We start from the raw sequence: 22,540 nt of genomic DNA on the forward strand, positions 1-22,540 counted from the left end.
TTCAAGAGGTAAATACCTCAAATTCATATCGTAACAATGATCTACCTCTGGTCAAAAATACTCAACAAAATTGTCCACAAATTTGCTAAAATACGCGCGCGTAATACAAACGTAAAAAAATTGTTCCGACGAACAGTATATAAACATTCATTTGTAATTTGCATGCACATTAGTCCGTGCAATTAAAGAATAATCTTTTAATGATTTTTCTGGTAAGAGAAAAAGAGAGAATATAATCATTGCAATGCTTTTTACTCTTAAATTTTGATATTAAATTTGTATAAAAGAAATATACTTAAGCATAAATTATTGTAGAGACAGAGCCGCGTGTTCTCTGTCGGATATAAATTCGCATACGGAATTAATGAAACATTTTATTCTCTGATTCATGCCTTTTCCCGGTTAATATATCGTTATACTTCTAATAGGATTAAATGTTCACCTTCATTTAATTAATATGAATAAAATTACACATATTTTACTAAAATAATCTGTAAGTATTAGTAAGTATAGCAAATATTACGTATACGAATAAATAATAAGAGAAATACCAAAAAAATTAAAAACTGTAAAATTAGCGTAAGTCTATATGGTTCGATATTAATGAAAACAACAATTGCAATACTAAAGTTAAATAAGTAATTTTGCTGCTAATAAAAGAGAATTATTAAAACGATTTTTCTGTCTCAAATAATACGTATAATAACGATATCGTTTTCAAAATGTAATTGTTATTCTACAATTTATTTCCACTGTGCTGTGGGATTATAGCACCAATGCATATCTCGTTACATTGATATCCCGTTTATGTTATGTGATTCACGTTATTCGCACATTCACTAGACCGCGATTACAATGCACAGCCGTGACGACAAAAACATTATAAAAAATAATTTTTTATCTTGTCAAATAAATATTGCACACATTAAAAATATTATAAACGCGTTCGTACAATAAAATATTAAAAGTTATATTAGGATCTTTACACTAAAAAATTTTTTTTAATACATTACAAATATATAATATAAATGATTGCAAATATTATAATAAAATTTCATTCAATATATAAATAAAAAATCATGGATAAAAAAAATTAGAAAAAATTAGACTTATTTCTTAATCTTATAACTCCTTATAAAAAAAAGGAATTATAATTAAGTATATTATTTCAAAATATTACCAAATTTGTTTACTTTTATAGATTGTTCTATTATTACATTTAAATATCTGTAGATATTGTAAGAATTTTGTAACATAATTCTCTTATTAATTTAAAAGTTACTTAATTTTTTGTTTGTTCTTGATTATATGTAAAATCGCATTTTGTGGTAATTATACTTATTTGATAAAATAGTACTACAAATTAAATCTAATTTTTTACAGACATTTTAATAAAACTCTATATTCGTGCAAGCTTATTTCAATCCATTTATTTATTTAAAATTTATTTGCAACTGCAGCAAAGTAAGATCATTTTCACTGCACAAATCATAAGCCAAATTTTTCATTTTTTGCAACTAGTTTTAAATTAAAAATTCTGATATTTACAATCACAAAATATTTATCGTAAAAAAATATAAATACAAAAGGCTTACAATTTTTTAATTTTAATAACTTTTAGCTGGTAGTGCCAAAACAGCCTTAATGCACGATGACGCTAAGAAAAAAGAAACGGTAACAAAAATGCGCTCGAGTGGAGAACTGTCAAGTAATATATCATCTCGTGAAGAGTGCAATGATAGATCGTACTGTAGGTTACGACGGCTTTGTTATTGTTGATGATTTATCGACTCGACCGAAGTTTTAATCGTATCGCATTTAATTCTAAAAAAATAAAATCGCGTTAACTTATTTGTATCCAAGTGAAATATTAATCAAGAGTAATGCACCAGTCATTACTAAATCAGTATCACCGAACGATATTGTGCCTTTCGTGACCAGTGACAGTTCGGTTTATTTATTGGAAAAACTGAAATTTCTGTTATGCGCAGTGAAACAATTTTATTGTCTAGATTATATTGCAAAAAAAAATAAATTTACTGTAATAATATCAAATGCAACACGATCACGCTGTTCAGATTGCAATTTATATTAGAAATTTTGTAAAATAGCTCTTTTTATGTTTTTCAATCAATTGCAATAATCAAGATTATTATCTTTATTTGCGCAAAGAAAAAGTCCTAATAAAATAGTAGAATATGCATTGAAAAAATAATATAACTTTTATCACGCTTCGTACTTCTCCGCTAATATAGCTAGTTTGAAATTCGATTTTCGAAATTTGAAATTAAATACTCCCGAAAATATACATACTATTGTATTTCAATCCGATTTGTGTATTATAAAATCGATAGAATCAAACTGATATCAGTATTTCATAGCAAATATAATTATTTTATGTTTATCTCGACTCAGACCTCTGTAGAGATAAAAAACTCAGTAAATATAAAGCGTCATCTATTCTATTTATCATATTATCGTTATATTTCTGTTCATTAATTTTTTTATTGATTATTGTTATGGTATCTTTCTATTTATATTTTATTATATTTCTTTGTTTTATGTGTGTGATAATAAAATATAAATATGTCTCCGTTTTATTCTATTTTATCTATGTACAATTAATAGATATGTAAAATAAAAACTGCAAAATTATTTCAATCTAAAATATTTATAATATTTACAATATTTAAACAAATGATTGAAGATTAAAAATTAAAAAATGGATGTTAAAGATAATTAAACAATTATATTTATGCGTGCAACTTTTAACGATCCTTGTAAAATCTGTATTGATTTTTGTATTTTTTTTTCGAGTTGCTGTTACGATTGGATTGTAAAATCAATATTTATACCTATTGACAGAAACGAATCGAGCAATTGAAAAGCTTACTCGAAATGTCCCGCGAGGTTCTGTACGCGAGTAAAGGGACTCGATCTATCGTTTGGATGATCGAAGTGCTTCGGAAGCGATAAGTGAAAAGTACGTCTGTACTTCGCAGTCCTTACTTCAATATCGATTGAACGCTTTCAAATATATTGCTAACACAAAGTAATCCAAATTGAAATGCACTTCCAAAAAGAAAAGCTTACCTTTACCTACCAACAATTAGGCTGAGTTGACTACAGCTTAAAGCATGAATTAGTAAATTACACGAAACTTGTGCCATCCCTCTTTCTCTCTCGATAAAAGGCATATTAGCATGTTATTACATTACTGCATTAGAAAAGATCATTTTTTCTTTTATATTTTAATTTACAAAAGTGTATTTATACATATATCTCCTCCTATATGTTTTATATTTTTTTTAAATTACCTTTTTACTTTTGACTTCACATTCCGCTTTGAGTTCATAAATCTAGTTTTTAAAGATGCAAGATACAGAGACATTTTTCGCTTTAAAAACTCGACGATTCGCTTGTACATTTTGTTTGAAAGTTTGGTTAATTCTCCAAAAGCGAGAAGTTTTCACAAAGATCGTCCGTTCCACTAGTCGCTACGAATGGCGACGAAAAATTCCATAGAAAATGGTTATGAACGAAAAATGAAAAACTAGTATTGAATAGGACTTAATAAAGCACCGTCAACGCAAAACATGTCAATAAAATGGCTCGGTATTAAAAAATAGAGTCACAAGCGAACAGACAAACGTTAATTAATCTGTGAGATTAAATGCAATCGCTAATCCAGCTAATTAAAACTTTGCGGGCGTTAGTGAAAATAGATTTCGAAACGTGATTTGAAGATAGATAAGTAAAAAGAGGATAAAAAATGTGATTATACAATAAAGGTAGAGAAAAAGCAAAAGAATAATTCTACCTTATTTACATGTCATCTAATATTACATCAGAAAGAGAAAGTAAACTGTAAGTAATTTAAATTATACGTACGTATCGTAGACACGAGAAATATTGTGAAGAAAAGGAAAAATAAAGATTTAAAAACTAATAAGTAGATAGATAAATAAATGTATTTATATTAAGAAAAATGTAATAAAAATAATGCAAAGGATATAAAATGAGAAGAAAAACACCGTGGTAAAAATAAACCGAGTACCTTTAGAAGATTAAACGGTAACCGATATATGCTGTCTTTAAAATTATAGAAGACGCTATGTAATAATAGCAAAATCGTTTAAAAGCGTACTTTAAAGCGGATGATCGGAAAATATAACTAAACGTATAAATAAATGAGTAGATAAATATCAGTATTCAGTTAAATAACAGTATTATTTAATTATAAAAGAAACTAACAAATTTAAAAATTAACTTTGCTCCCTCTTAAAATATTTCAAAGTATTCAATATGCATAGCCATATGTCTATTATTAAAATTTAAAGTAAAAGTACTTCAGCATTAACGAGTTTAAATGCTTGTACTACTTCTTGAAATAATGTAATCTAAAATCGGCTTAATTTTGCGATCGGGAGATGGCGAAAGCGTCGATTGCCGTTGTTAGCGTCTTGATCGCGGAAGGAAGTTTAAGTAGGGCTGCGACCAAGATCTGGAACGTACGCAAGAAGGTCACGAACCAATCCTAAAACACATTCTGCCGAACTGGCACGTACAAGTGCCCGGGGTAACCCCGTTTCCGGATTCAAAGAGCAAACAGCAGCAATCGATTTATCGATTATTTACAAAGAGACATTCATTAGGCTTCACAAGACTCCGCAAACTTTGTCGTAATCAACTCCAAATTGTTCTTGTTAATTAACAAATATAAAAAGCAAGCTCTTAGCTTTTGCTTTCCTGTTCTATCTATTTCAAATGCTTATACGAATTTAATTTTTATTTTTATTCTTCTTATTATTCTTATAAATTATATCTTTCCTTTACCATTTCTAAAATATTTGTTTCATAATAATTGTGTGTTATACGGATATATAAAATGTAAATATGTGTTGGTGTCAGCAGTATACTGAATTTAGATTGTGGATTTTCGGTAAATCCAAATGACTATGCGGATTAGTCACTCCTGCGGGAAAAGAATTATCCGTTTTCCAAGTTATGTCCGCCTCTCGAAATCTCCGGCCATCTCGCGTGCGATGCTTGAATTTTCATGAGAATATTGATCTCTCCTCACGAATGAAAAGAGGCGAATGCCAGGACGACGAGGAGAGCCGTAAAAATGCACTCGACGCAATTCTAAATATTACCGTTTTGCGCGCATGTTAAAGTTTACTCGAGGAAAATTAAAAATTTCCCCGCTCTTCTGGTGCGTCGAATCTTTCAGATACATTTTTAGATTCACTTCAAACATACGTGCATGTCGCAACATGAGCAGTAAAATATAACGCGGTATTATCAGCGAAAATTTATAAATCGATAAATCGGAAAAGTGTCATCGAGAAATTTTTATATGCCCTCATATTTCATAGTTCTTTGTTGATTTATCGAAACTTTTACATCACTATCTGCAAAACAATATTTTAAAAAGATAATAAATAATGCATTACTATATATCTCGTGTAATATTACCTTGTTCGTTTAGACTAGAAGATCGTTGTTTTCGACTTACTAATAAGGATATTTGTAATTGATTAGGATTAAAACGTCTCTCGGGATATAATGCCAAAAGTTTTCAAGACCAAATTAGTCTCGCAAACTGAGTATTACATCTGGCAAATGTGGATAACATAGTTAGCAACAGGATACGGGCAAGGGATTTTGCAAGGATAAAACTAAAGGATCATCCTCCCCATTAACACCTACTACTTCCTTCCTCACTATCTCCTTCCGAAAGTCCCATTTGCTTTCAGCGGGCTTAAAATTCTCTCGATTATTCCGGAAGTTAAATGAAGTATTTATTAAATTAAACACAGTTCTCATCGTTATGAGAAGTTTCATCAAGCAATTAATAAGATTTCTGAAATTTTAATGCTAGACTCTCGTAGGTTCCAAATGAAGTTCTCGTGTATAATGAACCGATATTATACTTCACGTAATAATAATCACAATATAATTACTCAGCAAAAACTTTATCATAAACACTACTAAAACATTTCCCAAAGTTATTAAAATTTAATTACTATGCCTTCTATGTTCTTCTTATGTAATTACCATATCATAATTACATTTCAGATTGCGTAAAAAAAAATTTATTTTGAAATTTTAATTGACCTGTCGTCAAATCCGTGACAGTTCTTAAACCCTCTCTTTCTTGGAAGAAGCATTTAAAGACCGATAGAGGAAAGTTATGAGCGAGTAATACTCGAAAGTTGTAAGAACTCCTAAAATCAGTGTTGCCTACGGCAAAACGGAGTTATTGCGTAAGTTTAAGTTTGGCTCTTTGTTAATAATAATAGAAGGTATTGCACAAGAATATTCGTGGGAGTAGTATTGAATACTTGACACGGTGCTTTCAATTATTCGTCATATTCGTTATTTCAATAAACATTCCATGCTCTATATAATATGTGCATAACAATAAAATTGTAAATTTTTGAACATGTGCATTATTGAATAATATTCTTTAGTTAAAATTTAATATATCAATATTCTTAAAAAATGACAATTACAGTATCTTAAATCTAATCGAAATCGAATTAACGCATCATTCCACTTGTAACGTCATGATTTGACGAATGCGAATCTTGAACTAACGGGATATTAAAGCAGCAGTAATTTTATTATCTCTGAAATGAGAATTGATCACCCACACATCCGTCTCTGTCAGACGTTTCTTTTCCGTCAACCTGGTTCATCCCCCCCTCCCAAAACTAAAAATGATATTATATTTCTACATTATATCTCTACGTCAAAAAATTAATATGTATATGATATATCAAGTTTATGTACGCATTTATTTAGAATTATAGAGGAAAATTATTAATACTAACATACCATTTTATTTTTAAATAGTATTTCTTAAATAAAAGTTAAAAATAAAAAACTTTGAAAACATAAACGTAAAAAAGGAGATATCTTCTTTAATGTTTCCACAACATAATCAAAAATAAATGCCTAAGACCTAAGAAATTGGGCTTTAAAACTAACACTGTACTTTCCTCTTTTTTCTTTTAACATGAAATTGTATAAAATATTTACGTATGTATATAAGAATTTCTAAGAAATCTTTTAAATTGATATAAAACATTTTTGTCAATTATACAAACACCATATGCCATTATGCAAGACGGAATATAAAGCTCAATTAAGAATTAGATTAGATTTATTTTGATTAATTTTATAGAAAAAATTATAAAATATATATTATACATTTTCTTTAATTATCTAGATAAGATCATGTTTATCAGTATTAATATACAATGTTTAGTTTTCGAGAAAATAATAGAATGCCGCTTTAGAAAGATTATCCCAGTATTAGCGATCTTCCTCTAATTAATTTAAAAACTCGTAAATAATGTTGTAATGCGTACAAACAAATATAAAATTTTAGATACGTAATAACTGAACCGTAGCAACAGTTGAATACAGTTTTAATACACACAGACAGAATTTAAATTAAGACTCAAATTGCAAATCCGGATTGCGAACATAAAATGAATTTAAAGAAACGTTTTCTTCCCAATAAAGAATATCGTAGAAATAATTAAAGATAAAGCAAAATTAAAAATATTAATGGAACGATGAGAAAACTGTATATCACGATGCAGTTTTAAAACAACAACAATTTCAATATCTGCCATCTAAATGCGACTCAGACTATAATAAAATGCGATCGTAACGTGAACAGTGTGTGTACGCAACTCCGCTGCTTATGCAGACGCACTTTCCACTAAAATTTCGCGCAATCATACCCGCGCATTTAAAAGCTGGCGAGACAAATATTTGCGGAACATTTGCACCGCTCTGGGCAAAATATTCGTCAAAAGAAGACGTAATTAAAGCGATGTAAATACCGTCGAGCGCATACCTCCGTTTATATTATGCGACAAAAAACAACGGAAACAATTTGTCCTCCATGCGAACGACCTCTCGACTACCGTATATCACCGGGGATAATTCATTATCGAGTCCGTGTGATCTGCAATACTCACATTTCGAGACAAACATGCGCTGAACGTAATGCAAAGAGATCCGTAAGAGAAATGCACATGTCATCAATTATACGCACATAATATCTATATTTAATGCATTTAAATCGTTCACATGATGCTTATTTGTAATTTAATATTATGTTTAAATTGCAAATTATTCGCGATTAATATTGCATGATCAATGCCGCCGCGTTTCTTCTATCTTCTGTTTCAATTTCTAGAGGAGATAAACAAACGTATGAGAAGACCCCGACGTATCTTAACGAGCTTGCAATGAACGTTCGTAATTACGTATCAGTTCGACTGTTAAAAAGAATTAAAGAATTAATTCGAGTTTACGAGCTATTTCATATCGCGATATAAAGCAGGCGAAATGATTTATGGGTGGATGCGTGCAAGCCGGGATCCGCGATACGCTATCATCGGGATAATTCAGTATCGGATTTGCGATAGCGATGTACCGTTTGCGACATACACTTATGCATACAAATAGCTGTACCATAAGGATGACGGTTAATCGTGGGATCAGTCGCACTGAGAGATTTGCACTTCGCATCAGTCTATGCACACCTGAGGTAGTTGAAAACTAATTGCCGTGTCTAAGCGGCATACGGAAAATAGATTGTATGCCTTTCACACAAAAATAAATCAATCTTCAATTTTCTTTTAAGCTCATTTTGCGACTAATTTAATTGTGTTAATATTTTTTTGAAAATTGAGGTACAAAATTTCTTTAAACATATCCCCCCCCCCCAATGATAATCTTCAATAAAATATTTTTGTCAAAATACTTAACATTGCAAATATTTGATATTTGTCTAATTTTTCGTGATACTTCAGTAAGATAAATCAATTAAAATTTAAGTAGATATCTAATCACCAATAAAAAGCAAGGCATTATCTTATCATTTACTATCAAACTTGTCGAATTTTGTGAATGTGCCACATGGGGCCAATGAGAACGGTGAACTTTAATTATAATAGGCAGAGACAAGATTCGATTAGCATGCTCCGGGATGTACCTTGGATCGAATATGGACCAATTACTCCATATTCGATTATTCGACATAGTCCGACAACGCGACGAATGGACGTAATTGAATAAATGTGTGCTCTTGTGGTATGGGCATCAATTCGATCTAATTTGACTTTTGCTGTCGTAAGAAAAGTTATTTTACGACAGCAGAAGTCAAATTATATCGAAATTGATAACCAAATTGATGACCATAACTACCAATAATACATATTTGTTCAATTGCGTTCATTCTTCAACGCATTGTCGTGTCATGTCGAATAATCAAACATGAAGTAATTGCCACTGTTCAAAATGACTAAAATAACTTTTTTTACGACTGACGCAGAGTAAATTGGAAGAAAATCGGAAAATAACAAAGTATTTGCATATACCAAACAACAATTGTTTTTTCCTGAAAAGAACTCAATTCATTTTCGAGATAATTCTTTAGTTTTTCAGCACTGCAACAACAAATGTATGTAGTATGTTATTTAGTTCCATTTATTACGCATAAGTTCACCAGTAAATTTGCTGATGTATTCAAAATTTCGTTGCCAGTTTTTATACCATAGCATAATAGGCAGCTATTTGATAATTAGGATCGTGCCAACACAAATCACTTTTGTAAACTGACGTTTTAATCAAGTCTGCCGCACAGCTCAAATGGCTTACGGTTTATGAATAATGAATGACAAGCTACTGCTCGTCTACTTTTTAATTAGTAAATCTGTACAAATTGCTTGATAACATTGCCAGAGCTAAACCCCAGCCAAACTGTTCATCTATTTTATAATTAAGTAAAAATAATCGCGTCATAAAACGCAGGTGAAGTTCGCAGTTCGAAGTGTAAAGATCGCGAAATGTAATGACCAGCGATTTTCAGCGCCAGCGAAATGTCGAATTTAATTCTGTATGCACGCACCACCAACTAATTTGGTTGCAATGCAAAACAGCTGTTACGTAATGCCCGCCGCCGGGTTCGCTTTTCGCAGAGCCAACGCGAAATTCCGGAAATTTTCACGGCGTCGCCGCCGGGGACTTTGATACATACTTCCGGAAGCACACAAACCACCAAAGGGTATAATCCACTAACCATGTGCATACTCGTCACTCGATCGCGATACTGCCCGTCACTTTGCATTTTGAGTGATATTTCGATAGCGCGTGAAATAGAATTTGGATAACTAAGCAACAGAGTGTCGGATGTCGTTTCGTAATTGAGTTACGATAGTCTCTGTTATTCAAGCTGATAGAATACAAACGAACAAGTTAAACTTAAGGATATTTATAAGGAACAATTACTTTTCTAACATTAAAATTAATACAATTTAGAAAGAATAATAAATAATCTTATTATTTAAGAAAAAATAAAATATTTTTAAAATCGACACCTTTTTCAAATCATACAAATCTTTTGTTATTTTGCAGAAAATATTTCTATATAAATAAGAGAAGAAGTATTTTATTTCAAATTAAAATCTCTAACAATCTACGTAAAAGAAGTAAATGGAGTGTAGAACATTTGGATAAAAAAATGGAAATTCGAATAATGGAAGTTCAATTGTAAGCAATACTTTTTCATGAAACAGTTTTAAAAGAATATAAAACGTTTTAACAAAAAAAAAAAACTGCAAAAGCACTACTTATGGAAACTTTTGGATGGCTAAAATTTCGCATATACTTTTCCACCGCACATCGACTCGCGTGGAAATTTACGACAAATTTTTAGTAGTAAGCCGCGCGTGGCTTTTTTTTATCAGCGGTATTACACTACGCACCGCAAAATTTATTTGCGCAAGAAATGAATCGTTATTCAATATAATTCATCAAATCGACTGTCCATAAAACAGCGAAGTAAACGCGCGCACACGTACGGCCGCCGCTCGTTTCGTTTCGCATTCACGCGTGACTCCTGGGACCCGGTTATATCGACAAAGTACTCGAGCGTGTTTTTGATTGGTTGTCTCGCTGCTCGACTGTAACAACCATCTGGTTTAAAATTAAAAAAAAAAAGCGTAGCCCAGAAGTCTAATAAATTACTCTCAAAATATCATTTTTGACAAACAAAAAAGGGAACGTCATAGTCAAATAATATTCCCATAATTTCCTACAGAATTGGACTAGTCACTGTAGACTCGCAATAAACAATTTAATCTAACAGAATAATTTGCTTTATTGGTTCGTATCGCGATAGTTATTCCCGCTAAACAATTATAGTTGCGATGCTTATCGCATTATTATAAAAAGATTTAATACACTAAAAAAAATGGTACTTACCCTTCATGCCGAGTGATGATCGCACCTTCCCTCGATGCCTGTTTTATGATTTATTTTTCGTTACACGAGCACCGACGTATCCAAGAAGAGATTTCGCAACGCAAAGTTCTATCTTTGACATGAAAGATGCGTAGCGAGGTGGACGACGTAAATCACGAGTTTCACGAACGTACGGCACTACCTAAAAACAGACAAAACAAATTATGGTTAAAAAATTGCAATGAAATAAAATAAAACGATGTTATTTAGATCACTCAAATTCAAACTCAGTTTCAAAATAATAATATAAAACAACAGATATATATATATATATATATATACAAATAAGTTATATACAATTAAAATGTTTGAACCACAATACGCATATTGTGTAAAATATACAAGCATGTTTTGTACTTAAATGAGAATTTGTTAATAAACGTTATGTTACAATCTGATTAATACAATGCTTTTATTTGAATAGTATTTCACTCTAATAGAAAAATAACTTTCGAAAAGTTTAAAATTATTGGTGTATACGTCTCTAATTTAATACAATTTAATTACACGTCGTACGCGCATTCATTTTACTCATTCTAGCATCAGAAAGCAATAATTCTCTTCGTATCGTTTTCGGAATATATTCTCATGTACTTCTCTCTATATTTAGTATCTCTATCGTTTACAGCATTTGATATCAAGGGAACACGTTATTAGAATTATAAACTTTCCAGGTGTCAGGTCGAGATCACATTGATATATCAAGGTGAAATTGCGAGAGAGCGTGGTCTCGCGTGATATATGCGTCTCGTATCATAGCATGAAAATCGGGGTTAAAGGAACGATAAGCATTACCTCAGAAATAACAGACTTTGTGCCGCTTGATCACTAACAAAGCTAGAACTGTTTTATGTGTATATATACACTAAAAAAAAAGTTATTAATTTGACTAAATTTTTCACCTTGATTAAATTTCTTCAATTCAACTATTTATGTATTTCAATCAAATATATAAATATTTAAATTAAAGCTCGAGTATTTTATGTATTTAAGTTGAATGCATAAATACTTGAACTAAAGAAATTTAATCAAGTTGAAAAATTTAGTCAAATTAACAACATTTATTTCTCAGTGTATAAGCGTTTACATATGTGTGTGTGTGTGTGTGTATACGCGATAAAACAAAATATTTAAAAAATGACAAAATATTATTATAGTTTCATATGTGTGAAAAGAGAAATTAAAGCTAAATCAAAACAGGTTTCAACTTTGTTCGTTTTAACGAAGCAACCGAAGTAATATTTCGTGAAGTTTACTTGACGGAATGTGTCGAAATGATAAAGAACACATGTATATTATTTTTCCCTGTTTCTCTCTTAGCACGAAATTATGGTGAGAAAAAAACGTTTTGCTTGCGAGAAAAAATTTAAACGAGTCCATATTGTAAAATTGGTTATTTAAAAAATTCTATAAGTCAATTTTCTTATTTGAGAAGTTGATATATTATGAGATTCAGAAAAAGTACAATTCTGTCAAAAATAGTGTTAATCAAGTATTTCTTCTTTAAGTAATATGTCCTATTTAATTAATGTATGAAATAACAAAGCATTTTTTAATATTTTTAAAATTATTTTTAGTATTATATACAATTGCAAATACTAGACAACTTTTTCAGTTCTCTAAAAGTTTTTTTTTTATACTTATAGAACTTTTCACATAACTGATTCAATTTTGAGTATAAAATAATAAAAAAATTATTTTTTCAAATACTATCAAAGTTATCTGAGTAGCTACTTTAAACATTCTTCGTTTGGTCATTGTAAGTTATACGTAATTTAAATACAAAGATAACCTCTTCTAATTATATATTATATCGCTTTTTATAACTTTTAAAAGTAGCATAATTCTATTGTACTCTGTACAATAGAACTTTGTTCTGTATTCTGTTCTCTTCTGAATATCCTGCACATGCGGCTGCAAGTATCACGAATTCGATTCCATCTAATCACGAGTCAGAAAATTTATCTGATTTTCGGCGGCTCCGAGAGGATCGTAAAAATTTTATTCCTTTGTCCACGGAGAGAAAAATTTTTCCCGCGGGGGTCGGCAACGTCTGCCGCTGATAAGTAGGCAGTGGAAGAGAATTCCATCGAGATTCTCCCCTTGTTTTCCTTTTTCGGCGATGCTTCGCAAAATTTACGAGGATTACGTCGAGTCATTTTCGAGTTTCCCGCCGGGACGTAAAGCCGCCTCGTAAATTGGGATACTGTCCTCAAATTCCAGTCCCGAAAGACGATGGAGGTAAAGTCTATCGCGGCCGAGGAGGCTTTACGGAAGGACGTTACGGAATTTAGAGCGACCTACCCCTTTACAAGGCACGCAAACAGAGAGAGAAAGAGAGATACCTGTAACATGTAACGCGATAAACGATATCGCAAATTTCGTTTAACGTTCATTCCCGGTGGCAACGTGTGCACGAATATGTTCATCGGCATGAAAAAAGGGCATTGCATACAAATTACAGAATATACAAGCCGCGTGCGAGATGGGGTTTACATATGTAAAACAAGATTCGCAAACTTTTTTCAACTTCAACGCTGCGCGAACGTCGACGTCGGCATGTTCCGCGTCGTCGAGGACGCGGCTTGTCCCCGAGAATCGCAGACAGAAAGTTCGGTGCGTTCGTGCTGTCGTGGCGTATTTACGCCTCCGTCGAAAAAAATTTGTCGCGCGGGGCGATACGCGCCGGCGAAGGGTGGCGGCGCCGTGAAAACTGCGAGGTAAGCTCGATTCTGGAGTCGAGCAGCAAAAAAGAAAAAAGAAGAGAAGTAGAAGCTGCCCGATACGCGATATTCGACTGCCGGCGATATCGCCGCCGGTCCGGATAACGAGAACAGCGAGGACTAAGTGGAAAGGGAGATAAACGAGGAAGGGAAAGAAGAAAGGACAGACATCTCGAAAGAAAGGAGGATCGAGGGGAGGTTTATAAACTCGACGCCGCGGAACGGCGTTATCGCGCGCGATGGACACCTTACCACGAGGATGGCCGGCCAGGACAAGGAAGAAGTCGAACGACAATGAGAGTTCGCGAAGAACGGACCGGCAAATTTATGGGACATGGCGGCCTCGGCCGAAGTTGGAGATTTATCGGACTGATAGTTACAAGAGGGAAACGACGACGACGGCGCGACGAAGCTCTCGCGGGCGGTCGCGCGGCGCTCTTGAGGGAAACTTCCCTGGCCCCGTAAAAATATTTTCACCCGGAGAGACGGAGCGGAGCCGCGGAGGCGGAGAAAGAAGATCCCGCGCCGGACGGCAAGACAGAGACGTCGTCGATGCCTGCGGTCAAGACGTCGAAAAGTCGACGGACGGCGGGAGAGTTTACCGAGGCGAGATTTATGGATTATCGCCCGAGCGCACCGAGATTTATCGGACAAACCGAACGCGGAGTTGTTGAGGAGAGGTTTCCGTCAAAAACGAAACTGCACGCTCGACGAAAACACGTTTCGATGTGAGGGGGAGGAGTGAAAAGAGGAAAAGGAAAAAAAAAAGAAAAGAAAAGAAAGCCGCGCTACTGCGTCTGACGTAAGCACAATTTTGAAAGGAAAAGCTCGTAATAAGCGAGCGCGGCGACGTGATTGCGAAGAGGAGATCGAGCCTCCGCGTGAATCAGAAGAAAAGAGTCAAAAGGATTTATGCGCGAGCGGTTGGCAAAGGAGTTGCGTAGTAAAAACGTCAAAGTTTAAAAGATTTATCGGATCCAGATGAAAGAAACGTCCACAGTCTTTCTCTATCTCGTATCGACGTTTTTTTTTCCCCCACGCGAAAGCGGTATTTTTAAGCAGCGGAAAAAAGGGGATTGAAGATCCGTAGGATTCCGAACAAATCTCCGTCTCGTGCCGGTCCTTATCGCGATGTGACACGGCAAAAAAGCTGAAACTCCGTACGTTACCCTTTGTAAGATTTACAGAGGGGGTGGACTGCAAAGAAATTTCGCGGCGAGTCTGCCAAAGCTCGCAATTTATCGATGTAGAGATTTAAAAAAAAAAGGGGGACCAACATCTCGATTCTCGAAAACTCTACGGTAACGTCGCGAAACTTCAAAGAGAGCTCATGATGTTTAAATAAGAAGGAAAAGATATTTCAGCAAATATTTCCAGACATGAATCGAAACTTACAATCGTATCGTCTTTTACATCAGACATTGTTCTGTCTAAATGAAGTTTCACTTGCAAAAGATAAAAATTGTACGCTCTATAAATAAGTCTTCGTTAAAAATGTCTTTCTTGTTAATTGAGCTGTAATTTATCGAATATTTAATGATTTAAATATTTCTAAGGTAACAAATTCATAAACTGATGTTTAATCGATATTCCTAAGTTTATTTAACATTTATTCGAAGATTTGCGATCATTTTTCCCTTTGCGTAACAGACTCACATTACGACGTCAAGAAGACGATATCTTTGAAATGTATCTCTGCGCGAAAAGATTCTTAGAAACGGCAGAGAAGAAATCTTACGACGAAAGTGCGAAAGTTCGAGACTTATCGAACCGGCAGTAAAAGGATCAACGTGGTTGATCTCAGAAAAGTATTTCACAGCATACAATAACTTCTCCCGCTCTTCTTACTTCTATGAATATTTTCAGATGAAAGTACAAGGCGGAAGAAAGAGAAAAGAAAGAAAAGAAACAAGACAAGTAAAGTGCAGGACAAGTAATAAAATTTTGAATAAAGGGCTACTTGGTGGTGAAGATAGGCAAACATATTGCGGAGAAAATTTTCATGTAAAGTAAGAGTATTTTTTCACTTATAAATATAAGAACGGAAATCAATGTGTGTATATATATAATATATATATATATAAAACATTTAGAATAATATTTTTAATATTTAAAAATATTATGCTTTATGGTTTCATCACTATATTTTGCAAACGGTAAAACTTTTTATAATATATATTGTAAACATATTATGTAATAACGTTATTTGTGCACATAGTATTAGTAAAAATATTAATAATATAAAATGTATCTCTGTAAAAACACCAAATAGAAAAAATATATATACAATTTATATTGTTAGTAGCCGCACATTTATTTATGTGTATTTTACAGAAAACTTTGTTAATTATTTCTGAAATAAATTTACGAAATGTTCAATTATTATTGTTATGGTAAAATTTTAATTGCAAAATTTTTCAAACTTATTGCACAAAAATAATACTAAAAAATTAAAAAAAAAGTTAATATATCTTTAATATTAAATTCCAAGTTTGACATGAATAAAACAATCTAGCTATCTACTGCGGCATTGCGGATAGTTACACGCCACAACAATAATAACAGAAATGAGCAATGGAAAGGCGAAAAAATGAAGGAGAAAGGCTTGATGGAAGAGAACGCGAGAATGTGTGCGGAAGTATAGCTGAACAACAACGCAACAGAAAAGAGTGCAGAAGAGGATCCATTCGGAAGAGGGAGTAAAAGGGATCGACGTGAGATCGCAGATTGCGGGAATTTCCGGTTCCCTTGCATCCGTGGTACTTATCGCACGACAGAATCAGCGATACACGGCGGCGTAAAACCAACGTTCCGCCGAATGTCGCACAAATTTCCGAGATTTCTGCCGAGCAATCGGACTCGCGTCGCGGATTTCTCCACCCTGGATTTATAGACGAAACTGACGTATGGATAGATAAAGTGTTCTTTTTCCAGAATCGATATAATAAAATAATAGACTAATACGTGATAAAAGAGAAATTCTATAATAAAATTGAAATAGTATTAGTCTTATTAAATCAGTTAATTAAATAAATCTCAAGTAAATACAGAAGTTCATTCAAAGTATAGAAATCTAAATCTCGTAAACAAAAACTTTTTATAAAAAATACAAATATACTTAATAATAAAAAAATAACATTTTCTTTTTTTTTGTCAATTAATTTAACATTTATAACAGTCGTAAAATTCTCCTTATTTCGCCTCGTTCAACAACGGTGGTTTTCCTTACATTTCGCCGAATACAATGCCTCCGAGCGGAAAGACAAGAGAAAAGCAGAAAGAGAATTTATATGCTCTCGTACATTGGTTTTCCTCAAACAAATATATTCACTGGCATAAATCAAGAACCTATGACATTGTCTCCGCGGAGAATATTTTCGCGAGATAACCATTTTGTGCGTTTTCGCAGATTTTGGTAGAACTTATATTACTGACTAAATCCAACTTGTTAGCGTCCTCAATCCTACATAACAAAATACATATTATTATGTAAAACATGCAGTAATTACCTTCAATAATTCTCCAGGATGCCCCACGGTGAAATTAACTAATGGTATCGCACTTAAAATTTCGCTGCAAAATATCGCGTTGCATATCACTAAAACTCACGGAAATCGACGCAGGCACGTCGAACTGTTCGAAGGATCGGCAGTGTGTTTGTCCAAAATAAATATCCTCACAAATTCCTCTGAGCTTGCGATTTTCAAGGACGCGTGAAACGCACTAAAACCCTTAAAGGTCTCCCAATTATCTCACAGACCGTCATCTTGTTAGTTTTATCGCGTCGCGCGGAATTTTGTGTCCGAAAAGAAAAATTGAGAAAACCCTTCGCAGGAATATTATCCCAGGGCCCCCGTGAAGTTATCCTTTATCACCGTTCATTATCTTTTACTATCAGGATATACCGAGGATCGCCCTCGAGACGCGCTAACGTCCGCGCACCTTTTTAATTCTTGCTCAGCCGGTGTCCTCTCGCGTTGTTTTATTCCGGTCACGCTCACACCATTCGACCTCCTAGCTCTCCCTCGCGCGACGTACAACAGTTGCTACATGGAAAGTAATATAAACGTATTAAAATGACCGCCCTTAATAACCATCGATTTCAATAACAACCGCGAATCATGTCGACAGCGAATTTATTAAAGATAGCTCGGGACGCAATGCCCCCAACCTCGCTGATTATATTCCCGATATATCCTGACACAAAAATATTGAGGACAAAAATATTCGGCAAAATATATAATTAAATGGAACACAATACTGTTAAACGATATGTTGAACATTGGTCCGATGTGTAATTAAGACAACCAAGAGGAAAAAATGCCAATTTTCAAAGTGAATCTTGGTACTTAATAAAATTATATATATATATAATTATATCTATATTTATACTGAAATTTTATTAAAAATCAAGGTCTGCTTTGATCGAGAATTTTCTTCTCTTGACAATAAATATTACATTTTAATTGAGTAATTATATAAAAACTTCAAAGTATTCAAACAGTAACAAATTAAACAAGATACAATTACGCATTCGTATAATCTTTATCTACAAATATGAATTTAAAAGTTGATAAATGTTTAATCATATCATCATTAAACAGCAAAAATATCTATAATCATTGTTAATATTCGTTATTCACAAATATACTTAAACTGTTGATATTCGAAATCGACATTCGCTATCTAACATTAATATATCACGATGGCGATTATTAAGCAAAATATTATATTTTGCGAAAGGCAAATCATTTATCTATACGGCAATGTAAACATAAATAATACTAAAACGTTGATTCTATTTTCTTCTTTATGATTAAAAGAAAATTAATAATTAGACATATTAGATAAAGTGATAATAATGACAATCTATATATTATAAATTACGTAATTAACAGCTTACACACACACACACACACAAAATTCTCTTTTGAATATAATGCGTAAAATCGTAAATAACGAAAGAGAGAAATGGCAACGGTGAACGAAATACCTGCGAAAATACAATCGCTTTTCTACTACATTCTCCGAAAAATTCAAGATACTTATAGTAATGCGAGGGCGCACAGACGATGTATCATCGCGAAAGACGAACGAGAGTCACGGTTGTTTTCAACGATAAACAGTAAAGTGTCATCCAAAAAAATCTAGAGTTTAAAAGAAAGCTCTCGTCGAGAAATTCACAAGGATCCCTCTTTGATCGACGGCAGACAAGTGGAATCATGTAGCTGACCGAAAGAAATCCTAAGTTCCAATGCGGAGCTAACAATACCTCGTTCTCAATCAGATCGATACGTTATTGCGTGCATGTTACTTTATCGAGGTGTACATAAAGTCGGCCAATCGTGTTTGCGGGACACGCGAAACGCACGATATAGATACCTGACATTAATCGCACAAGAGGAAATAATTTTTTTCAATTAAAAGATATAAATAAACCCCCGAGATTTCGCTTCTGCCAGCCTGTGGCAGTCATATCAAATACGTATGGATTTAATGCTTTTTACTCTTATTACTTTAAAATTTTTTTTAATTGAATTATACATCAGACGCTTCTACTTTTCCTGAAATATTCATTGCCCTGCCGCGTACAAAAACGCGTGTACATGAGTGGTGTGTAAACGTAAGCGAGTATAATTCGCAGTGTATTGAGCTCGAAGCCGGAATGGATTCGCTAAGTCCAAATGACTGGTGAAGATTAGTGATCCCTACGGGAAAATTATGAGAAATGGAGAGACGGATAATTCCTTCTAATTGTACATACACGGAAGCCTTCAAAATGGAAAGAGGCTAAATATTTGTTTGATTATTAGATGTGACGCTTTGGCGTTTCTGGCTTTCGCGTATACGACTATACAATGGGCCGCCGCCCGTTTGAATGGTCTCGCGAATACGTTAATACGCGCATTGAGCAAACGATTACAGCTTCCAGCTGTGTACGCTCCTATTAATACCACCTTTATGCAGCGCGCGGTGAATGGAACGCGTGTCGGAGCGAGCTTTCAGAATCGCGAAAAATGTGTTTGACGAGCATTGAAAATCTTATCGCATAGTTAACAGCCGCGCGTCGCTTCGCCCATTTTCAACCGGCCATTAACGATTCCGCGTCGCGTTTTATCGAGAAGGGGGAGGAGGAGGGAGAAACGCAGCGGCACATCCCCCGTCCCTATTACATCGTATAAACCGCGAGTCGTACCATACGTACTCGTACCATACCCGAAGAAATCCTCGCTATAAACGGATTACCGTCCATCTTTAGATAATAACCCAGCTGAACACGCGCGCGGATATCTCGAGGTACGGACCGAAGGATCCGCGCTTGCGGCGGGGATAAACTCCGGGGAAGACTTTACGCGGAAGGGGAGGGCCTCCCCGGCTCGGGATCCACTCTACGAGTTGGCGCGGGTGTCCTGTTTTACCCGAGGCATACCTCCAGAGATTACTATTGCAGAAACGAGCGCGGAAACGTTTTCTACGCTCCGCTCCCCGTCGGAAATATAGCCGCGGCAGTAAGGAAGAGCTGGGCACTGAAACATCCGTCAGGTCCTTCAGGACAGTCGCGACATCGCCTCCCGGGAGCGGCGCGCGGCTACGGGTGCATTTTTCAGGGGATTAAAACGTAAGGGAAGAGCCACGGCACCGTCTCGTAAACTCCGACAGGCAAACTCCGCGGGGCGGCATGAATTTTTCAAGGATGCTTCGACCGCCGCCGTTAAGGTGGTTACGACGACTGGGAAAAGCTATTCATAACACCGTTGGATATTTGTAGCACAGATGCGCACGGTGATTTTGTATATGTCACACAGGCTATAACGGCGTCTATAAAAGCGGCAGACACATGAATGAATGCGAACACAAAAGGGGCCTCGAACAGTTTTAATAACAAAATGTATGAATGAACAGTAAGCGGCGGTTTTCACACAAAAGTGCCCGTGTAATAATAATATCGGAGACGACTGGAAAATTGTATGATAAATTACTTCGCGGGTCAGCCGTCGAAAGTCGGACAACCAATTTATTTCCCGTCCGTCGCCCGTAAAAATCGCAAGTTTTCCAATCTCACGAGACGCGTCAAGATTTTTTTTTTCCAAATCCTTAATGCACAAACGAGGCAATTAATTACTGTACAGGGAGTAACACACTTTCTGAAATCCCAAAGTGTCACCGACAGAGCGACACATTTATTACGGCGGTTAATGTAGCGCGCTAAACGCGACGGGGTAAAAAGATCCTGAAACCTGCACTGTGAAGGTCAGCGGTGGTGCGGGCACACTTGACCTGGTTGCGACGGGAGTGTGAGCGCCGAACAGACAGACGTCAGAGAGAAAGAGAGAGAGAGAGAGAGAGAGAGAGAGAGAGAGAGAGAGAGAAAGAGACAGACAGACAGACAGAGCAAAATTGCAACGCAAACACTTGAAATCCGCCGTCGCAGACACGTCACTGCTAATTCCATCGACAGCTTCGTACGACAGCTGCCGCACCATTACTGGCAAATCACTCGAAAAGAGATCGCAAAGCGAACCACGTTGAACACGATCATTATCTTAAGTAGGGCGATCGTTTCAATCAACGATCTGTCCGCGGCATTACGATCTAACGATAATCGACGGACGAGTATATATGTAAATACTCCGCCGTCACTTCGAACGTGAACCTTTCGCGACAAGCGGACTACCGTTCTTGCTTCCGACAGCGGATTGTCCTTTGAAAATTCATACCAATCAGCACATTGATCAGCACACTAAAATCCTATCCGTCGTACGCAAACGTATCCTTCACTGGGCCACTCCGTCACACGGGACTATCCGCTTAACGATCGCACAAACGAAACCTAAAAGTTGAAATCTTCCCCTCGTTCTCTCGTCCGCAAGGTTCGACTCGAGAAATCACCCTCGTGACCCGAGAGCATGAGCGCCGTACTTGAAATACGATATACCGAACGGGTGCAATCCCCCGTTTTCTTGACGGGCAACGACGAAAAAGAAAGGGAAAAAAACGAGGGCACCTCTCTTCGGCAGTGTTCTTTGGCCGCGGGCGCGCTGCTACTGCCGAGGTCTCACCCTCGTAGAGCTAATGCACAGGAGGGATATCCCGTTCGACGGGGGTTGACCCAGTTAAGAATGAAGTCACAGGGGGCCCGAGAGTGTGCGCGATACAGACGCGTCCACGTCGCGGTACGTACTGAGGCGCTACCGCGTACGTACTCTCCGACGGTCTCATTCTCTCTTTCTCTCTTCCTCCGACTCTAAAGCTGCGCGCGGTAAGGTCGCGCGAGGGCTCGTTTCCCCTTTCGCGGTTCTCGCATTCTGCCGCCACCACCGTCACTACCTCTACCGACGCTGCCACCACCACCACCACCACCACCATCACCATCACCACCACTACTACCAGCACCAGGAGATCGACCTTCGACGTAGCCGACATCGTCGCCGGGCCACCACCACCACCATCGCCACCACCACCGTCACCACCACCACCACCACCAC

At 35.4% G+C, this 22,540-nt stretch overlaps 1 long non-coding RNA gene across 1 annotated transcript; it reads right to left on the bottom strand.

Moving 5' to 3' along the window:
* Positions 1-8,822: 8,822 nt before the first annotated feature.
* Positions 8,823-22,383, bottom strand: LOC118644759. Its single transcript, XR_004962526.1, has 3 exons — positions 19,048-22,383; positions 17,564-18,100; positions 8,823-11,473 (listed from the first exon to the last, which is right to left on the bottom strand). It is a non-coding gene; the product is annotated as an uncharacterized LOC118644759 (long non-coding RNA).
* Positions 22,384-22,540: the final 157 nt, after the last annotated feature.

This window comes from Monomorium pharaonis, chromosome 3 (genome assembly GCF_013373865.1).
Source record: "Monomorium pharaonis isolate MP-MQ-018 chromosome 3, ASM1337386v2, whole genome shotgun sequence".
NCBI lineage: Eukaryota > Metazoa > Arthropoda > Insecta > Hymenoptera > Formicidae > Monomorium > Monomorium pharaonis.